The sequence below is a fragment of the Lichenostomus cassidix genome, chromosome 3, assembly GCF_008360975.1.
Source record: "Lichenostomus cassidix isolate B80296 chromosome 3, HeHo_3.0, whole genome shotgun sequence".
NCBI lineage: Eukaryota > Metazoa > Chordata > Aves > Passeriformes > Meliphagidae > Lichenostomus > Lichenostomus cassidix.
In genome coordinates, this window is record NC_139483.1 from 106,276,856 (window position 1) to 106,300,100 (window position 23,245).

Here is a 23,245-nt window from a genome sequence, read left to right on the forward strand (position 1 = left end):
TTGTGGTGGTGGTGTGGAATTGGATCTGGAGCATCCAACTAATAGGAAAAGGCTGACAGTGTTTGCTTTATTCAGCCAGGAAACAGAAAGCTAAGGGGGAATTCACTGAAGTTTCCCATGTCCTGATGAATGTTTGACAGCAGAAAGAGGCTCTCTCTAGAGACATACAGTGAAAATGGACAGCAGGAAGAAGTTACAGCAAGATATATTTCAGTATGTTCTTCATAATGAAAGTGTTAAACACTGGAACAGCCTGGTGAGAAATGGCCTCAAGTTGTGCTGGGGAATGTTTAGATTGGATATTAGGAAAAATTTCTTCACTGAAAGGTTGGTCAGACATTGGAATAGCCTGCCCAGGGAAGTGGTGAAATCACCAACCCTGGAAATGTTCAGAAGGTGTGTGGATGTATCACTTGGGCACAGGGTTTAGTGGTGAACGTGGTGGTGCTGGGTTAACACTTGGACTTGTTCTTAGATGTCCTTTCTAACCTTAATCACTCTATGGTTCTGTGATTATAAGTTTGGAGATTTTCAAAATCTGAATAACCTAGAGCAATCTGACCTTCTTTTGAAGACAGCTCTTTGAGAGGAGTTGGGACTAGACCTTCAGATATCCCTATCAGCAGTTCTTCCTATGATTCTATTGTATGAAGGAGAAGACTTTTATGGCATACTGACAGCAAAATAAAATTCTGCCAACATTACCTAACACAGCCACTAGAGAAAGGTGGGAAAATGAAGTGTTCTTGGTTAGCATTTGTCATATCTGTGTGGTCAACGCACTTTTGGAGAAAAAAATCATAGAAACCTTGGCTGAAACAGACCTCCAGAGAGACATAATCCAACATCCAACTTCAAGCAGAGCTGCTGCTGACAGCATATCATGTCAGCCACACACTGCTTGGCTGAATTTTGAGAACCTCAGAGACTTCAGAAGTTTTCTTGGCAAGCTATTCCAGGCCTGCACCACCCACTCAGTGAAAATGGGTTTCCTAATATCCTACCTCAACCTCCCAAGCTGCACTTTATGGCTATTGCTGAATATTTTACCACCAGCCATTATTACTGAGCTGAATTTGGCTCCATCCCTTTTAAAATCCTTCAAGTGTTCTGCAATTAGATTCTCCTTTGGATTCGTTTTTCCAGGTTAAATAAATTCAACTCTCCCATTTTCTTCTTAGCAGTTGTGTCCTGTAAGTCCCTGACAACTTTGTTAGCACTTTGCAAGTGTTTTTCCCATCACCTCTTGAATAGGGGACCCAAAGCAGATCACAACATTGCAGGTGTGAATTTCCTATAAACAAGCAAGAGAAGTTTACTACTGTTGCAGCCAATTACACGGTTTGAAAGACCCATATGCAGAATTTTGTGTTGTTTCATTTCATAGCATTGTGAGATTCCTGCTGGCCCTAGGCTCAAGTTTATAAAGTTCCATGTGACTTGAAGTTTTACTCTCATTTGACACATTTCCACACACTACATCTTCACCTGCAAATTTGCTGAAGATGCATTCTGTCTGATCATTCAGGCCAGTGATAAAGAAGTGGAATAATATTGTCCCAGAATCAGTCCCTATTGTACTCCACTTACTTGTTGCCAGCTGGATGCTGAACTATTCATTATTGCCCTTTAAGCCTGGTAATCCAACTAATATCCAGCCCATTTAAGCCCATTCATCCACCCTGTATTTTTCTCAATCACAGAAAATGCTTTGCAATCACATGTCAAAAGCTTTACTCAAGATATTTTACGACTACTGCTTTTCACTAGAGCATTCACTCAGGGTGATGGGATTCAGCTATAAGCAGTGGTTGGATGGGGCTTGGATAATGCAGAATAAATTACTGATATCAGCCATCAGGATGGATGTTTTCACAGGGCAGTTAAGGTCTCACTGCACAATCACAGGCAAAGTGTGATCAACAATGTGACACAAACTGTCTTGGCCAGGGAAGTGAATTCTGTGCATCAGCTTCTCCCCAGGCCCAGTCTGAGCCATCTGGCTCCAAACCAATCTGGGACTCTTGGGATCAGGGTGCAGTCAGAAATGTTCATCCCACTCCCTGAGTGCAGACATGCCACTCACTCAGAGCATCCTGTCAGTCCTGAGGATAGCCTGTGATATCTCATCTGTGACTTAGCACACTCACCATTAGCTCTTCAAAGATTAGGTTGGGCAGGCTGTTTTGGGCCATATTTGAATAGAAGAGACCTACTATTACATAGTGTTGTCCCTTCTTCATTTGCAGCCACCACACATAATTGAGCTTAAATAAGAGATTTCCTGTTAAATCGGATATGTCTCTGTCAATTCTTTATTTTTTTGTGAGGAGTCCTGTTCCTCAGCTGGCCCAGTGTTGTGACAACCACACCTCACACTGTTTGCAGTATATTCTGACCACCAGGGCTGAAGGTGTTCATCTCACAGATGTGTTCACCCACCTACTTATGAAGAAGGCTCTGCTTCCTCTGGGTGAAGGGTAAGTGATGTGTCCTGAGCTGCTGGGTGTACAAAACTGAAACCAGCTGAAGTTGGATGATGCTCATTTGAAAGGAAGATTCCCTCAAATTAATGTAATGTCCCAGAAGAGTGCATTACTAATCCCACTTCTGCACTTGCATAGAGAAAGTACAGCAAGGTCACTGCTTCTCAGCCCTGTTAATTAAAAAGCAGACCTCATGACAGGCAATTGTCCCTCAGGCCCAAGGATTTGCTTATCTCTTGCAAGCTCAGTAGCCAATGCAGACTTTATCCAGAAGTGGGCTGAGAAGAACTGAAGAGCAACACTCCCCACCTCTGGTAAGCCTTGGACTAAGCCTCACAGAAGTAAAAAGACATCTGCAAGATGATTTTTAACATAGTGCAGGAAGCACAACATGTGGTATCTCAACAGCACCGAAGCATCAGATCATAAGTTGCCTGAGCTCCAAGTGAGGCCAGGGCCTCCCGTCAGCTTTTCAATTAGTTAATGCTTGCAGAAATAATAAGTGAGCAGCAGGTAGAGTCAGCTGAGCCCAGAAACTAATAAACTTACCTAAACAAGTGGAGGTCTCTGTATTTTACTGCCAGCTGCACCGTGCTTCAGCTATGAGAGACATAACCCAGTCCACTGGGATCCATGAAATTGTGTTAGCACATCAGTACATACTTGAGGATACACTTGTATCCTCACTTGTGTACACTTTTACACTTGTAAATAGTTCCCGTGGTACTACAGCTCCTTGCTTGGCCTGCCAAAAGATACACATCAGTGCTGCAGAGAAAATCTGATCACAATAAAGAAGTCTGAGAAAAGCAAGTTAAAACTTTCTACAGACCCTGCTTCTAATTTAGCTGCCATCCTTCAGTCAATATTGACTCTCTTCGGGATCCTAATGACATTGTCTTCTCAGTTGTCTTTATGTACAGAGAATGTTAACAGAGAGATCGCTATCTGTATTTATTTCTACAATAATAGGTATTCAAATTCATTATGTACATCCACACCAAAGTTAGGAGGGTAGGCAGCTACGCCTTTCTCCCTCTACATGGCAAAGAGAACTGTTTAATGGGGTCATAGGCAGGGAAGGAGCAAAGAAAATGTGATAAAATTATATGGGGATTGGGCCAATTAATCCACAGCTCTCACTAACATGATTTGCATGGGCAAGGAATATATGGTTTGCCCTGTAATATTTTCTTGAGACACCTAGGATCATTTATATCATCCTTTTCTATTCAAAACAAAGGGAATAACTGCACGTTTTCAAGGAGAAATCTTAACACATAAGTCTCCTTTGCAATTTCTTCCTGCAAACCAAATGTAAAATGGCTGCCAGATGCTCTGGTTATGGCTGTTAGAGATTTATGGCTTCAGCCCACAGGCAATGAATAGAATAAACAGCTAAATTTAAAGACAATTTTATCAATATAAACACAGAGACATGAAAAAAGGAAGACTTATTATATGCAAGGAATAAACTTCAAGGGGAAAAGACCACTGGGAACTCAAGCAGGAAACTATGAGAGCAAGTGTAGTCGTTCAACGTCTTTCAAGTACAACAATCAAAATTGTAGTATTAAAATTCAAAGCCAGAGGTGCAGTTTAAGGTGGTGTGGCTCTCATCCTTTATGGCAGAGCTTGCACAGCCCACTTGGCAAGCAGCCTGGGCAATCTTCCCTGTTTGTCTTGAGTGTGAGAGCACAAAGGGATCATGGATAAAACACACAAACTGGAGGGCAATGTGCCCCAAACACATCTTATTAAGTAAGATGACAACCATCAGCTGTATGGAATAGTAACTGGTGAGTTATAAAAGGATTTCTGAAATGAAGAGTCCTACCAAATAGAACTAAAGGAACTGCATGAGAATTTGTATTGTAGTAGAGAGACCTTGAAGGGAGAGGAGTAATAGAGTGGGCCTGGTTTGGGTCTGCCAGAAATTGCCCTGTGGCATCACCAGCCTGCCCAGGCTGGGCCAAACATCCTCCCTGGGATGCTGCAGGGATCTGGTGCCCAGCCAGTGAGGGACAGCACAGCTGGAAATCTGTAGGAGTTAACATTTGTGAGTATCTAGTCCTGTGATCATCAGTCACATGACTGATCCTGACTCTGAGCAGACAGTTCACCATTTGTCAGTTAATCATCTGTTGATAAAAAATGAATAAACTGCTTCTATTCTGACTTAGCTTAGACACCTAAGCAGGTTTTCCCTGTGAAACATCCTCTCACATAATCTGGGACTTCTGTCATCTTGGAGTACCTTCACACAAGCCCAAGTCATCTATCTCCCACTAAGTTTTAGGTTCTGTGTTCTGGCAGATAAATAATGCATAAACTCCACATTTCTGGAGCTAAATTGGCCTCCTGTGGAGAAAACTATTTGCCTATAGCATGTGCTGACAGACTGATTTTATTATGTTTTCCACAAACTCTTCATTTTGCAAGCCATACTCCCCCTTCCCAAAACTGTCCCAAAGTCACAAGGGCTCCCAGAAGGATGATCTCTCAGGGGAAATATACCAAAGCAGCCAAACCTCTTGTCAACATTGTCTCACAAAAGTCTTTGACTTTCTATTCTTCCTCCTCCTGAGATATGTTATTTCAACTTATATTTAAGTGTGGTATTGTGAAAGTCTCTCAGACTTTCTGCATTGAACTTTATGCCTTCAAGGTTCTGTTCCATGGGAAACAGTTGTTTTTAAGAGTGGGGATCTTTGGTTTTTCAGAGTTTACTTTTGATGACCTTGGCAAGCTGGAACAGAGCAGTGTTAAAACCAATGCACCACTGCAATAAATATTGTATTGTAATTTTAGCAAAGCAGTAGTGCTGATTTACACTTATAATTGAATGCCACAAATAGACCTGCAGTGGACGAAGAAATATGGCCAACAGAAGCTCTTATTTTATTTGCTCTCCTGTCTTTATCATGACTTTGTCTCTATATGTACCAACAGTTGTTAATTTCCTGGACCACTGTCACTCAGAAATGTTTAGGACAAGCTGTCTCCTCTGATCACACATTAGCAGGTATGATTCTTCCCTGATTAGCCTTCTGGTCTGTTCATAATTAAAACTGGAAATATTAGCAAAGCCAGATTGAAAACTATGATTGATTATATTTTTCTCTAGAAAAGACATTTGGGAGAAATCATCCCATATTTTTGTGTTCTTCTCATAAATTTTAAATTTTTCTTCCCAGTCTTTATCTGTAACTGTCATACTCACATTCCCCCAGTTTTTCAACAAAAATTATAAACGTGGCAATTCTGGGTGATAGTTGTGAATAAAGCCAAAGTTAAGAAAGCAAACAACTTTGATTCCAGATTTTTTGAAATGTTCTCACTGTGATTAACAATTGTGTATTCTTGGGCTGTTTTTCCCTATAAAACATTTGCTACATATATGAGCTAACTGAAAGCTGACTTGGAGACTGCACAAAGTCAAACTATCCAAAAGCTGGATGTGCCTTTGGCTGCTTTGTTACAGTGGTTGAATTTAAGGCCAGATTGGATTATCTTTCCTAGGATACAGAAATTGCCTTTTGCTGCCGCAGGGGAGGTTTGTATTAAATATTAGAAAAAAAAAAGTTCTTTATAGAAAGAGTTGACAAAGACTGGAACAGGCTGCCCAGGGGAATGATAGACTCACCATCCCTGGAAGTGTTCAGAAAACATGCGGAAATGGCACTTGAGGGCATGGTTTAGTGGGGAATGTGGTGGTCGTGGATGGATCTGGCAATCTTAGAGGCAATCTTAGAGGTCTTTTCCAACAGTAATGATTCTATGTTTCTGTCATAATCAGTCTGGATACCCTTAGAGTCAGTAAAGACTCAGAAACCAGCAAGAAGAGCTCAAGCATTGTATTTTCTCATTGCTTTCAACTTGGGTAGGAAAATTAGGCTAGGAAAGTTTATTTTATCACTTATATTTACCTCTCAGGGCAAAATGACCAGGTACTGGCTACAAGCTTAATAATATTCTTGTTTACCTTCTGTTTTACTTACTCTTGAGAAAATTTAAATTTTCAGCCAGCTTTTTAAGACCTGAGTTCCTTTCTCCCAGCTGAGCTGTGCAGCATGGAGGGACACTGTGGTGCAGACGTGCTTGTTCAGGGTGACAGAGCCAGGGCAGGTGGGTCTCACACTCTGCTAGGGATGCTCAGGAACAGGAGATGCCTCTGCTGCTCTTAGAGCATCATTAAAATTAATAGCACAGGCAACTTGCTCAACTGAACAAAAATACTCAGAAGCAAACTTCAGGTCTCTCAGTCAAAAAAATTCTTTGACTCTCCTTCTCCTTGGGATTAAGTGGAGATTTCCCCATCTCTCTCCTAGCCTATACAATAAAGTTCTTGTTTAGGACTTCAATGGATGCTTTTCTCAATTATCTTAAATACTGTTGAATGCATAAAATATCTGAACATAAGTAGAAATCATCCTGAAGAAGGAAGTGTCTTTTAGCATGAATACAAACACTTGCTGCAGTGTAACAACAATTTCTTCCCCCAGAAAATAAGGATATTTTCTGTTTCAGACAAATCTAGAATATGTGTTTCAGTGATGTTTCAAAAACATGTCTTCCTTTATAGCACAGTCAGATTGTGGTCCTAAAACCCCTCAAAGCCTTCAAGGCCAGGTTGGATGGGGCTTGGAGCAACCTGGCCTTGTGGAAGGTATCCTTGTCCATGGCAGGGGAGCTGGAACCAGACGACCTTTGATGTCTCTTCCAGCCCTAATTATTCTATTATTCAAGTCTTGAAAATAGCACAGGTCCTTCATCCCAGTTCATGCATCCAGACTCTTTTCTATGTCATGAGACAGGCAAGGATTGGAGATTTCTCCTCACATCCAAAGCTATTGTGGCTGCAGTTCAACCTCCTGCTCAGACTCTCAGAGTGTTTCTACATGACAGCACTTTGCTAATACAGCTGATCTGTGCTCTTTGGCACAGGTCACAAAAAGATTTCATGTAGGCTCTATTCAAAAGAGTAACTGGGCTTTTGTAAAGCAGTGGCTGAAATGGGGTGGCACTGGCTTAATTTTTTATTCTGAGATCAGCTGTGGACCGTAAGTTGGTGAGCAGTCAGACTTAAGCATGAACTGATCTTTTTTTCTCCTTTTCCACCTCTCCAACATTTTAATTTTTAATTCACATCTTTAAATTCATGATGAACATATCCATTTTCCCCTATGGCCATGGTAAAAAGAAAATAAATCCTCGATGCAGCTATACCCATGAGCTCCAATCTCATCTCTCAGCCATTTTCAAGTGACTTTGAAGGGTTTTGAGTGACTTCAAGTGACATATGAAAGGTTACAGGAGCGTGTTGAAGAAGCAGAAACAGAATGCCAGTCTTGCCAGTGTGTGAGGTACCTTGTGAATAAACACACCTGTTTTATGATGCTGCTTTCTTTCTTTCTCAACCAGGTTCCCCCACAGTGGAAAATTACCTGGGAGACTTCTAACACAAGCACTTTTTGCAGTCGGACTGGGTTGTGGCTAACATCAAATCTAGCATGTCTACTTGCAGCCAGTAAAGCATCAGATGGGATGGTTTAATTAGAAACAGGCAAAGTGGGTCAGGCAAAGCTAAGGCTGGCTGAGGTGAATGTGAAGGTTTTATTAAGAAACACAACTCAGCTTCGGATATTTTTGATCGTTTTTGGTTAAGAAATTAAGTTTCAGTGAAAATAAGTGTTGTACCTATACTGTGTGAAGGGAAGCATCTACAGTACCCTTAAAACTACCTCTTTTGGTATTTTATGGCTAAAATAATGTAAAAATACTTTAAATTTCCCATCTATTAATTTTATTTTAAAATCACATGTAGCATGAAACCAGATAATAAACACACAGTCATAAATTTAAACAAATTCTACATGTGTCTTCTGCATGGAAAAAAAACTTTAGCTTTTTTTTTCCTAATGAGAACAACAACTCAGCAACTGAACTTCCTTGTGGAAGTTAATCCACTTTGTTCCCTGTTCAATTCTATTTGTGAACTTTCCCAAGTATTAAGCCACCTGTACGGGAAAATATTTGTCTAGCAAACTTACAAGTGTTTTCTGTTTCTATTCTCCTCTCCTTGTTAACATTTTGTGGGCATTGCAGAGTCTGAATAGCTTTAGTTCCTTTGTAATTGACTTGTTAGTGGTTCAGAGATCCTCATTCTGTGTAGTATCTGATAATTGTATCCAGCTCTGGGATCTCAGCACAGGAAGGACATGGACCTCTCGGAGTGAGTCCAGAGTGGGAGACCAAGATGATCAGAGGGATGGAGCAGCTCTGCTCTGAGGAAAGGCTGGAAGAATTGGAATTGTTCAGCCTGGAGAAGAGAAACTTTGGGGTGCCTTAATTGTAGCCTTCCAGTGCCTAATGGGAACTGACAAGAAAGATGGAGAGGGATTATTTACAAGGGCCTGGAGTGCCAGGACAAGGAGGAATGGCTTCAAACTGAAAGAGAGCAGTTTAGATTGGATACTAGGAAGAAATTCTTTACTGTGAGAGTGGTGAGGCCCTGGCACAGGTTGCCAGAGAAGCTGTGGATGTCCCATCCTTGAAAGTGTCCAAGGCCAGGCTGGGTGGGACTTGGAGCAACCTGGGATAGTGGAAGGTGTCCCTGTCCATGGCAGGGCGTTGGAACAAGATGATCTTTACGGTCCCTTCCAGCCCAAGCCTGTCCATGATTCTATGATTACCTTCCCTTCAAATTGTTGGGTGTATAATGCAAATTGTTGGGTGTGTAATGCAAACCCTACCTGCACAATTAAGCTGTGAGAACTGAGGTAAATTCAGATGGTTTCTGGAATTATTGCAAAGTACTTATTGTCTTTGCAAAAGCAAAAGTTTAACTAGTCTACAGGTACACTGAGGTTCATGAAAGTGCCAGTGCTATGGACAGTCCCAAGAAATAAATATGCTGATTATGGCATAAATAGTTCTGCACTTTGCAGTAAATTTTACGGGCTGAAATGAAGCTTTTCAAAAGAAAAAAGAGTCAGATCAGCTGGAATGTAACCTTTTTTGATTGTTAAACATCAATATAGGTATCACACTGGGTATTAGTGTTCAAACAGCGTTTCATAGTTGAACATTGTGGTTTTGCAAGACAGGTGAGTCCCAAACACACAGACTGAAAATAGTATGATGGAGAAAAATACACCATGAGTTCATTGAGCACTGCTAATTTTTAATGAGGAGCTAACATTATTCTCCTCCACGCATGGGTTTAATTTGGTCTTAGTAGAAACAGTCATAGCTCCTGCTGAATTCGACATTTAAGTGAAATGATAAGAGGGGATAAAGGCCAGACTGCAAGGTTACAGATTCTAGTGATGCCCCATTACACTCCAATTAAAAAGTGCTGAAAGTGACATTTGTAATCATTTGAAAATTAATGGAAACAGGGCTGAGATGCATGTTTTTGTAAGAATTCTTTTCCTTGGCTATGAAAAAGGAGCTCATGTTTGAAAAAAAACCACTCATTTGAGGATACTAAAAATTAGATTCCATGATTGTGGGGGTTTTTTTATATTTTTGTTTGTTTGTTGGTTTGGGTTTTTTGCATGTGGAATGAAAGAGGAGAGAGAAGGAGCCCTCTGTAATTGGTGAGTTGAAAAACTGGACTGCTGCACAAAATGCAAGACATTTAATCTAGTCAATTTTATAATCCAATATAGCAATTCACAAGCCACAGAATCCCCAAAAAGATGTTTAAAATGCAAATTGCACTGATTTTATTTAATCTACTACTTTGGATACCTGAGGGCTTTTCTGCATCCCATTGCTTTCCGCTCTTTGATTATGCTCTGTACTCAGGCAGGACAGCAAAAACTCTCCCACCAACACCAAGGAAATGTCACATATAAGGTCTGGCTTGTATTTTTCCATACGATCATTCTGAGCTCCTGTTTCTCAGGTATTTCTGAGCGTCTACCTCCACAGTGTCCAAGCTATGGACTGTGGCATTCCAGTACTTTTCCTGGGGTCCTAAAACCCATGAATTATCAAAGATCAAAGCTACAACTCCACACGTGGCACAGACAGGAGAGATAATTTGTTAAACTTTACATGCTGACAAACTTGAATCAAAGGACATCAAAGAGTTTCTGTTAAACTACAATTCAGTAATTGGTTTGATGTATTATTCCTGCTTAATTTTAGTTATGTTGCCTTCACCTCCATGGCCCAGACCTCGAGTAACTCATCTCACCCCTTTGTTGTCAGGCTACAGCTGCAAAAAACCCAGGAGTTGCTGCCATCCCATGGTTGATCCTGGAGCTGAGCTACTCCTGGGATCTGCCACTCCTTCCATTACCAGGCAGAAGTTTCCTCAGCAGCAGCAGTGGCAGCTGAAAGAGGTGATTTTGTGATTATGAATTTTCATTTCCCCATGTGAACGGCAAAGCAGGGACTGCTGCCAGCACATGGGTGGGGAAGGAAGGTGCAGATCACGGAATGTTCCAGCTCTGGAGGATGAGTGTGGCTCTTCCCAGAGGCAGCTCTGGGACACTCATTGTCCTTTGCTCCCACTGCAGCCACCTCCCTGCAGTGTCCTTCCCAGGGCTGCCACTCTCAGGTGACTGAGTCTTTACTGACTATTTCTAAAAAAGGGAGCCCTACTTATGAAGCTTGAGCCAGACCAGAAGTATATCATCTGCAGTACAAAAGGAAGGCAAAGCAAAATATTTCTGCTGAACAACTTGGTGTTCTTAACTCCTCAGGGCTCAGCTTTTGGGTCTGCTTCGCCAGTCCTGGAGTCCAAGATAAGTCTTTCTTTTACTCTGAGAATTAATAGGGCTGAAGTAAGTAATTATTGAAAATTCTCTCCCTCAGGAGATCAAAGCTCTCTAGTCATTTGCAATTGGCTTGAGGAGGAACATCTGTATTAAATGTGAGCTCATCTCCATAGTGCTAAAGACTTCCTCTAGCCAAGATACTCGATGGAAAAAGAAAAACACAAAAAGGGGATGAAAATTTAAAACCTAAGCCCATCATTGGAGAGTATTGACTCACAGAGCCTCAAAATGAGGACATTTAAGAGGTGATAAAGTTCAGCTCAAGGGATGGACAGGTCAACTGCAACTGGGAAAATGATGCTGGGAGTCAAAAGAGAAAAACTGTTTTCTAAAAGAATCTGAATATTTTCTAGGAATGCATATGGATGCTTTGATTATTGGACTTTCATTATAGTGAGAAATACTGTCAGCCCAGGATTGAAATATTTGTTTCACAGGTTAAAGAATAGTTGGACCTTGGTATGGGAAAGCTTAGTCACTGTCAACAATGATAACTTCAAGACATATCTAATTCTGCAATAACATCTCATGGCTGGATTTTTGCCATAATTGTTTGTTTTCCATAAAGTGAGTGAGACATGGAGCACTGTATCATGCTCAGAATTTCACTGGGTTTCCAACAGAAAATCTTGGGAACAGAACTATCAGAAAGAAACAAATAGACTGAGCAGGAAGGCAACCTCTGGTTTGAATGGAAATTGTGGAGAACATATTGGGAAGGTGTTCACTGGGGATATTGCACAATGTTTTAGAAAGAAAAATAAGGTATGAATGGGATGACATGGAGAACAAAGAAATAGAAAGGCTCATATCTTCAAAAAGGCAAGGCAGTGAAGGAAATACCTACAGTTCCTAGTCTGTGATAAAGAGGAGCACTGCTGCAAATCCATCCCCAGGACAAATCAGGATGGTGGAAGTATTATTTGAGATCATCTGAGCTTTATGATCCATTGCTGAAATAATAAAAATATGTATATACAAAACAAAAGAAAACAACTTGACACCTCAGAACATCAAATCCTCACATCATAGAATGGTTTAGGTTGAGAGAGACCTTCAACAATATCTCATTTTAAACTCCCTGAGATGGGCAGAGACACCTTCCACTAGGTAGGTTGGTCCAAGCCCCATCCAACCTGGCCTTGAACACTTCCAGGCATGAGGCATCCACATCTTCTCTGGGCAGCCTGTGCCAGAGCCTCACCAACCTCATAATCAAAAATTCTTATGTGTAGTTGATTATAGTGGCAAACTGTGCAATATCCTCCAAGAGAGGAGGTGAGAGCAGCACAGCTACATGTGCTCACAGAGGAGAGGAAGGATTGTCTTGTTGTCACAGCTGAGATATGGTGCTTATAATAATTGTCTAATTTCAATACAAACTTCCTTAGGTGCCCACAGTGCAGCTCCACTGAGCAGAGGTGTCTGAGATGTCTGGGGTTACCCTCCCTGGCCTGAGGATGACATCCCAAAACACAGAGGTCTCCTGTAGGTTCAGTGCTGCATCTGCCAAACTGATCTGGTTATCTTTGGGCACCCCAGTGCATCTCAAAGGGCATGAGATTCCTTTGTATCTGTGACTGAATTGAGCCCTAATGTGCCACTTCATTCCTGATTTCTGAAACAGGTCTAGGATTTGAAAGACTTGATTTTCTGGAATGAGATATTTAGTGAGTTTGATGGACTTAATGAGGGGTGGTGGAGATGTATTTATATATTGCAGCTTTGCTTTTGGCTGAGTTGTTTCCCCTAGAGAAATCTTCTGCTCTTCTCTTTCTTATTAGGCAAATTGTAGGGTTTTTTATCCAACACCTCTCCAGCAAGATTTGTTTGTTTTGGTTTTTTTTAATGGGTGAACAGATGTTGGTATGTCTCAAATATACACCTGAAAATGTTGCACTTGAAAATGAAGTCTGAAAAGGCCTAGAATTTTTAATAATTTAGGAAAAAGACCTAACTGCACAAGGAAAACCTTGCAAGATGCTGTGAGGACAAATACTGCTGCAAAGCTGGAAGGAAGCCAGGAGAACACAGTAAGTCAGAAAGACAGAAGAGAAACTACATGAGGGAGTGATAAAATAAGACACAAGAGAAGACAGCTGAGAGAAACACAGAAAAACAGGCAAAGTACAAACACAGACTTGAGGAAAGATGTAGAAACTGTAGAAGACACATACAAGGATGGTGAGAAAAAGAGCAAACCCCAAATCTGGTGTGCTGTAGCACCAACTGGTTGAATGGGATGCTGAAGGAGAGGGCAGATTAAACAAAATTCTACTTTTGATAGTAAAACTGTCTTAAAAAACATGCTTTCTCCTTCTGCTCCCACGCATATCACACATATTCCCACCTCTTCAGCTACACTGCTTGGAGAACTTCATTCTGTTTCCCTGCTCATTTTAAAGGGCTGTATTTCACTTCTATGCACCTTGTATTTCTGTGCTGCTGGCTACAGAGCAGCATTCATGAAGAGTGACAGTGTGACAACCTTGAGCTGCAGAGCAGGAGAGAAGGCCAGGGACTGTGGTAGCTGCTATGGCTTTGCCATCAGAGCCAACAGATCCAAAAATACTTCCTGACACAGCAACCCTTTGGTTGCCCTGTTCTGTTTCTCTTTTCCTGAAGTTGTTCCAGCTGGGGAAAAGCCTGTGATCCCAAATTCACAGCAGCCCTCTTTGCAATGCATGCCAGGTCAGTAGACGTGGTCATTCCAGAAAACTAAAATGATGGAATTTAATTTTAATTTTTTTTAACTTGTCCTTACCAGGCAAACTGTTGGTAAGAATGCCACAGAGAAAACAGGAGCACATCTAGAACAGCTGCTGTTTGAAGGGATATGATTTCTGCCACTGTGTGTTCTTCTCAGAGGTGGCCAAAGACACATTAAAAAAGGCTTTATCATGGCACTGTGCAAGCTGAAATCTCAATGCTGCAGCCACAGTCTGGCAGACCCCAGCCCTGGAGTTTCTTCATATAGGTTGCTCTCTAGAGGATAATGTCCAATGCCATCAGCGTCACCAGTAAAAGGATGAAAGGAGGACAGATGCTCCCTTTGTAGTTGCAGCCATTCCCCTACAGCCTGCAGCTCAGAAACCACTGGTACATGACATCACCTATTCCCATGAATTTAGTGAGGTGCAATTCAGAACAGGATTAATTCAAGTGCTGCCCACCAATGGAAGCTTGGCAATGACCATGTTTTGGGAAAGCTGTTGGTTGTGTACTCTCAAGTGGAACACCAAGAAAATGAAGGCAGCAGCATATGGCACAACACCTTGAGAAGGAGCTGAGACAAGGTGAATGAGTAAATATGGTATTACCAGTTTGCATCACATTTTGATGCTTTTCTTCATGTAACAGGATGAATGTTCATGGTTCTTTTGACATGTGAGGATGCTAATGATGTCAGAGTTCAAGGGCTGTTCAGACAGTGCTTATAGTCGCATGGTTTAATTTTAGGTAGCCCTGCATGGAGCAGGGATTTGGACTTGATAATTCTTATGTGTCCACTCCAACTTGAGACACTCTGAATCTTTGCAATCTTCTAATGATGCCAGTGATCAGAATGTACTGAGAGGCTCTCTCCCCTGAGACAGTAAAAATATGAGTGCCTTTCTGTCTTCCTAGTGTCAAGGCTTTTAAAAGTTTTGGCCTCTGCAAAATGCCATATCCAAGAGCAATCCAGGAGAAGTGATGAAACACAAGTAGAAGGGTTAATGTTGCCCTGAGAAGCAGTGCATGCATTTTTCAGAAACAGATGATATGTAGCAGTATCTGTTGGGTCATTTGGACCTACATAAGTGTGGTTCCTCACAAACCCAATAAACTGAAAGTATTACTTGCTTTTTATTGCCTACACTTCATTATACAATTAGAGCTGGTGCCTGAGAAAAGCTCTGCACCAGCCCTGGACCTCACACTGCAGAGGCAGATGAAGCTTCTTCAGAGGGTAGTGCAGCTCAGGGCACAAAGCCTCCAGGTTGCAGAAGTTCAGCCAGAAAACAAGAGAAACATGAGGAGAAGGGAAACAAAGGCTTAAATGTTTGGATGCACTGGGGAAAGTAGCAGAGGTTTAAACAAGTGCTGAAGCTTGATGACATATGACAGAAAATCAAAGAAGCTTTATTGGTTGTCTGTGGTTTCAGACTTATAGCAGTGGACAATTTTGTCCTTCTGTGTTGTCCTCCTACAAGTACAAACAGCTATTTCATCCATAACAGGAATTAAAAAAACAGTCTCTGAAAGTTGAAAAAGCTAAGGTAATCACTCACAGAAAGGAGCAACTTCTACTACTTTAAGGGTTTGCTGCTTTTTGGTTGGATTTGCTTGTTTGTTTCTTTGGTTTTTTGTTTCAAGAACTGCCGTGAATTGGAGGACGAAGGGGCATTTTTGATGTTCCTGGAATTCTTTCTTGAAGCAGTGCTTTGAAATATTTTATGTGATTCAGACAACACTCACAGCAGAATCTTTGGGCTTGGATCTTAGGATGTTCAGGATGCTTGAGGATGTCTGGTGTAGCAGATGATTGCAGTGTGTTAATGACCAAAAGCAGGTATCTCATTACTTATCCTCCATGTGTTGGAGTCAGGCTCTATCCACTGCTCTATCCAAGTACTGAATGGAAATGCACACACTTGTAAAGCTCCTGCATGTTTCTTTTTTTCCTTGGGACATACCACGTGTCTGCCCAAAAAAAAAAAAAAAAAAAAAAGCCTCACAGATTATGTACAGGTAAGAGGAGTGAGTCCTGGTGGCCTTTGGGATAATCCTATGACAAAATTATTCAGAGAACCTTGAGAAACACTGGGAACAGGGTTCTCCTTGCCTCATGGTTGAGCAGATGAGCTCCTGTATTCACATACTGCCCTGAACATGGAGAGTGCAAGGTAGAACTAATTATGTTTAGAGCAAATCATAAAACCCTATTTGAATCTAGTGTGTGATCATAACACTGGAATAGTTAAAACTTAATTGTGAAACACTGGGATGACAGTTGACTCTAAAACTCTTCTGAGTTTACACCAAAAGCTTGGTTTTGTTTGCGCTTCTTATGAAACAGTAAATTCAGTCCTATTTTTTTTGTCACCTGTCCTTCATTTAGGACTGTGTGCCTGAACAGCATGGCTTTTTAATGAAGCTGTGGTGACAGATGCAAACCTATTCCATGGTGCAAACTCTCCACAAGAGCCAGGGTGAGAAAAGGGACTATGCAGGAACAAATCGTGGGCAGCAAACTAAAGTAAGGTTTAATCTGGCAGCAAATTGGAAAGTTCATGCGTTTTGCTCATTAAAACACCTTTAATGCATCGAATGGGATCTCTGATGGAGAATTCTGCTCCTGTACATTAATTATAAGTGCCTTGTGGGAGCTGTAAGTGCAGCTTTGTTCAGTGTTACCTTGGTGCCTGACACCTTGCTGACACCACCAATCTGTTACGAGGAGTTTGCTGTGGAGCTTTAAAACACTCTCTGCTCTAAGTGGGGTGTGATGAGAGCTTGTAGGGTAAACTAAACTGCTGTAATAAATAAAAGTCTTCACTCCTCCCAAGCCATGCTAACCTCAACATTTGTTGACTTCATTGACTTTAAGAAATCCCTGAGTCAGACCTTCTGCTGTGAATCACTGTGGTTTTGCATAAAGGGATGAAGCTCCACGCACTCCAACAGATTCCTGGTTCAGTGGCTTTAACAATCACTGAACTTGAATAGAATTATCATATATGAGAAATATTATATTTTTAAAATAATTTGACTGGTTTTAACCTCTACAGTGGGATGAGATGAATCCTAGTTTATATTTTTCTCCACTGACTACAAATAAAAATGTTTGAGGGACTACCTTAAAAAGAGGCATCAAAAATATGAAATACATAAAATTAAATGAATCCTATCTATTCTATGTTAGTATTTTATTTCTATATAAACATTCTTAATTTGTGATGCTTGGGAGTTTATTAATCATTCATCATTTGGGAGGCTCAACAAATAGAAATTCCACCTAAATTTGCTCCTTGCATAGACTGTAAAAGACTATTGCCACTCTTTTAGGTTTAGAGGAAAGCCTTTGCTGCATTTAAAATAAATATGTAAACATTGCATAGTGGTTATCTTGTTCTTTATAGAGATCTGCCCCTGTAATGACAAATATTTACAGTTATTTTTGTGTTTTAGACTTTTAGCTAACAGAAAGAATCATTAGGATGTTATTTAGCAGCAAGGACTTCAGCAGTGTATCCTTGAGCAGTGGAAAAGCACTGCAGAGCTGAATATTCACTGAGATTCACCCAATTTATTTCAATGCATTTTATTTGGATGAATATGGTCTAATTTTATATGGAGTCCCTTCTAAAGCTCATAAAACTCTATGGATTAAAAGAACCATAATGAACTATGTTCTATTCAAAGCATTTATATGTCTCCCTTGATCTCTGATGTGTACAATTGTAAGTGCTACAGTTCTGATGATAAAATTCCAAGCAATTGATATAAATAGCAGGACTATTTATACATTTTTATGGTGAATTTTTAAGGATTATATTTGATCTCCACAGATGCAGACACATTTCATGAATTCTGATAGAGAGGAAATTCTGGTAATGGACATATCAAACTGTACTTGGGATCAGTTTAGAGTATGAGAGCTGCATGTCTAAAAGTTCTTTTACATTTTATGCTCAAATTACAGTTTGGAAAGTTTTATTCTCTTTCTAGTTTTATTCTGTACTTTAATCTCTGACTGTCCCAAACTCCATTAGCTGCCTGAGTTAAATCTTTGTATATTGTTCTACTTTCCTTGTTTCTGGCAACATTTCCAACTATAAATGAAGAAATTACATAGTAAAAAACCAGGAATATGCATTTATATATGTTGATAATTAAGAAACCTCACCATAAACAGTGGGTTTTGGGGTTTTTTTTGCAAAGAAAAGCACTAACAAGCATGAAAATAATAAATTAATAGAGGTCTAGGGAGCCTTAAATCTCTTCCCACTTGTGTCTGTGTTATAGTGAAGGGTGGATACAGTTCTACCTCATCTCACTTACACCCTTAAACTTAATTTCATCCCTCAGACAGGAATTATGTCTATCTCCTCAACTGTCTGTCTTTGCAGCTCAGTTTTCCTACCTGATCTTTTTTTTTTTGTGGTCAAAGTTTTAAAAAATATTTTTTCCTGAATTTACAAATGTCTGTTTTGAGGAGAAAATTGGTTATTTCCTTCCTAAACCTCTGCTGTAATCAAGGCTGATAACAGGAACCTCAGTGCTTCTCAATTTGCCCAAAGAAGTTTGGAAATCTGGAGTGATTAACAACCTTGATTAGGGCCATCAATATTGTCTTTCTTTTGCATATTGTTTAAGTCATTAAAATATTTCCCCAGAAACAACTGAACTTGTGAGTTGGCAAGTTTGGGAGGCAATAAAACAGATTTCTAATCAGGATTCTTCTCAATGCTATTTATCATCTTCCTGTCCAAGGAACACTGTGAACTTCCAGCACTTCCTCGTGTAAGCCCTTGTATAAATATTTAAAAAGAAAGCATAGTCCTAGAAAGATTCAAATATTTCACAGTGACAAGACCCAACAGTGACACTGCAGAAGAAAAAAGATGGACAAAATTATTAGAGAATTAAGTAGTTCTAGAACAACTTTAGTAATTCTAGAACATTTTTTACAAGATAAATGCTTTTTAATAGCTGGTATGACCTTCCGCTGAACCTCGGAAAAGACACTACATTCTCTATTTCTTTGTCCATAAGATGGAGATTTCGGAAATCTTGACAATTTTGGGGACTAAAAAACCAATGTTCACTGTCTTTTACCTACTATAAACATGCCAACATATTCATCCTGTATGCATTTGGATCAACAATTAACTTGTTTAACTGCAGTGATTACCCAGAAGGATGATTTTGCAGCCAGGTGCTCACACTGGCAGTGATCTCATTCTAGAATGTACCAAACTCCAGTTGTAAAGAGTATTTATGAAATTTAAAAGTTGTTCTTCAGCAAGTAAATTGTTATATAGTAGTAAATAAATTAAAGAATTCTTTGTAATAACAGTTTTCATATGTGCAGCTATCTTAAGATAATTATATTTTATGTATATCCTGAACTTAACACTAATTTCAGATATTTCTTAATACAGTATTGCATTATAATATATTTATCTTTTTTTTAAAGTTTATATGTAAATACAACTTTTAAAAGTTATTTTCCTATAAATTTTGTTCTGTCAAACAAGCAGTGAAATCTAAGGTGGGATCCAGCTTACCTGATACAAATGCCTACATTTAATCAGTTGAGCTTTGACTGTGCCAGATACCCACAAAAGGAAGTGCCTCCCTTATGATGAGAAAGCGATTTACCTATTTTATCTGATTTTTCTGCCTGTGATATCTCTAAGAATCTGGTGGTTTTTACAATTTCATCCTGCTTTGCACATCAGTCTGCTGCAGGCTTGTAGCCACACAGGCTTTTTCACTGCTGCAGTAGCAGTTTGCAACGTAAAAAATTAAATCGAGGCAAACTGAATTTATTGTAATTATTGTGTGGCAGTGACCTGTAAGTCCTTGGCTGAAAAGCTTGCACAGCACTGCTGCAATTATAGTGTGCTCATAACCTTCTTATAAAGGGAGTCCCATGTAGGAGGCTTTCCCTCAGTGGGTATTTGTTTTTACTGTAGGTAGCAATGGCAAATGAGTGGTTTTGGGAGTGTGAAGAATACTTTATTCATATTTTTTCAGCCTCTGTTTTTCTTTTCCAAGGGAAATGCCACAAACACATCTACCTCCAAGACCTGCTGCCCCTGTGAGCCTTGCCATCTAACATTAGTCATGGTTAGCAGCACCTGAGTGGTTTGCAGAACACAATTACATTTGGAAAAATAAATCTGCATTTCTAATAATTGTTTATATGGGATTGAAATGGAACGGCAGAGAAAAGTGTTTGTAGATACAACAGACTGGTGAAAAGAGCTACATCACTCTTCATCCTTTTTCCCCAGGAAAAGGATGAAGCTGTGATAACTTATTTTCTTGCCTGTCAGACTGACCTGAGTTGAAATAGTTCACATTTCCAAGGAGTGAACCATGTCCCATGAGGGTGGTGGCAGCACTCAGATGGTGTCTCGTCACAGCAGCTGGGGGTTCATGGTGCCAAAGCTTCACCCATGGTGGGGTTTTGCAAACTCCTGCCACAGACAGCTGACCCTGGTTTTCCCAGGGCTGTGGGAGCCTAAGTAGATGCAGAAAAAGATGGAAATACAGGGAAACAAATGAACAAACAAACATACAAACCAAAACTGAAACCAAAACCAAGCAATCAACCAAACTAACAAATGAACCACATTTATATCATCTTGTATTCTGAATTAGCTGAAGCATCACACCTTCCTCTCCAGGGGTGTGAAGGGAGCAGGATCCAGCCCATCTTGGTTCACTTGTCATTTCTGAGGGAAGCAGCATTAAATCTGCCTGGGTTCCCATTGCAGACAACCCAGATACACACTGCCTACTTCATGAGTGGACATGGATAAAATTCCTCAGAATTCCTTGCTGTTAAGGCACATGGTTGACTTTTGTGCACTAATACTGATATTTTCTAGGACTTAGATAAAAACTGAGGTAATTCTACCATCCCAAATTATTTGATCTCATTGAAATGATGGCTGTTACACCCTCAGTGATAAAAACCCAGTCAGGTGGAGAGTTTTGTATTTGGCTTTATTTGTTTATTTGTGTGTGTGTTAATGAAAATGGTGCAGGAATTCACATTCTCTATTGAAAAATACTAAATCCACTGAGATATCTCTACATTACATACAATGCCAGTAAGTTGAGTGCATGTGGTTGAAATCCATCCTCCAATGATTTCCAATTCTTGAAGTTAATTAAACATAGCTTGTAGAATGATTACTAATAATGCAGTGATCACATTCCAGCATCATATTTCATGAATATGCTGTTCTTATTTTTTCTGTTTCCATAATAAAGAAAGATGAACAGCTCCAAAATTAGGTTTATTGCAATATCACTTGTCTTTATTAGTTGTCCTAAAGCATGTTAAATTCAGTGTTTCTTTCACACAATGGAAACTGTCTTTTCTGAAAACACTTTGCTCCAGCATTTCTTTACTTTACATCAAGTGATTCTGAGATCTTTACCTGCAGATGTCTTTTTGCTTTATGGGGCTGTAGGATGTTCTCTGTGGCAAAACGAAAAGCAAAGCTTGAATTTGATCTGAGGGGAAAGCTGTGTGTGCCTGGAGCTGTAGCTATAATGGGTGTCTCCTGATTTAAGAATGGCTGATTCCAGCTATCCTGCCAAGAGCTGATGGCGTTTCTGTGGGGAGGAAGGAAGGAAGGAAGGAAGGAAGGAAGGAAGGAAGGAAGGAAGGAAGGAAGGAAGGAAGGAAGGAAGTCCATCAAATAGGTATGTTTCTAATTTACTCTGGGTTTTTTTCTAGATTTCTGCAACAACTTGGGAAACACCATTCAGTTCTTTAATTTATTAGTTTAATTTTAAATTTAGAAACAGATTGATTTGGCTGTGAGCATTTCAGCATGGCTTTGTTTACTTTCTTATTCTCAGCCTTCAGCAACACTTGTCATCAATGTTTCTCTTCATATTTAAAATGTCATCATTCCATTGGAGATCTTCTATAAGAATGAGGATTCTTCAGTGCCAGAGTACAAAGGATCTGGTTGATGCTCTTATCTACTGAAACCTGACTTTCTTCAGTTGCCTTCTGAAAGAGACATGAAACAGACAAACAGTGACTCATTTTTACTTATTTCAGTCCATTTCTCACAGTGACAATGATTTTCAACCTTTTGCGACTGGAGGACCCTTAAAACAAGACTGATGTGACTGTGGAACTCTGCTCAGTAATCCAAGGCAGAGACAATAGGTTTGCCACCATTTGTTGGTTATTATTAAGTAATAGACTGTGCAGGAGATGTGTTTATAACTACTGATATTGAAGACATCAGTTGAATCCATGAACACACACTTGTGTGAAATTTGCCGCTGTGGTGCTGTATCTTCCTTCCCTGACTTTTGAAGTGTGTGTGATGTTTTTTGATCCCATTTTTTTTCTGAAATTTTTTGCTGCTTATTTAGCCAGACACCAGGTCCTAATTTCTTAGACTAAATCAGGGATTTAGATTTCATTAAAATTTGCATTCAGTCAATCCACAGAAGTAATACAATTTCTCTGAAGGTGCACATTAATCTGCCTCAGACTAGAGAGGGTCTCTCACACTGCAGTGTAGAGTAGAGAATTTGGGGACAGAAAACCTTTTATTCCTGTTTTCAGGAGTGCCTTTTAGTGGCTTCTAGGCTGTGTGCTGCAGCAGTGATGCTGTTACTCTGCAGTTCCCAGAGAAGAAAATATATCAGCATGAAAATGAGCTGGACCAGTTGCTCCCCTGTGGATATGTTCTTCAGCTGAAATAAATCTCTTATTAATGGAAGAAAGCTCTGAATGTTTGCTGGAAGGTGGAGGGCAATGCATTTAGCTGCAATCCTTCTCATTCTGCTGGGAGGGGCAGTACTATTTTGCTTGACAACAGAGCAGCTACCAGAAAAGGAGAGAAAAGACAAGCTCTGAATTAAATGTACTACTGGAGTGGGTTTAAATTTGTTCCACTGTTAGTAGAGGGAAATTTCAAGAAGGGCCAGATGCCAAATTGGAAAGGAGTGAAAGCTAAGAGTGAGTCTGCTACAAGCTCAGAAAGAACCTATTTAACTTGTACATTATGTTCTCTTGTGTTCAAACCTGTCCTTTGCTGTATTTCTTGAACAGCTGTACCCAGGGTTCAGTGTTCCAGCAGGCAGGTCTTCTCTTCCTCTCTTTAAATCTTCCAAGTGAGCTACTGAATTAATCTGCCTATCATTTGCATATAAAGAACCTCACTAAGAGCCTGATTGTTAAAGATGTTTAAGAACCTGGAACTCAGAGAG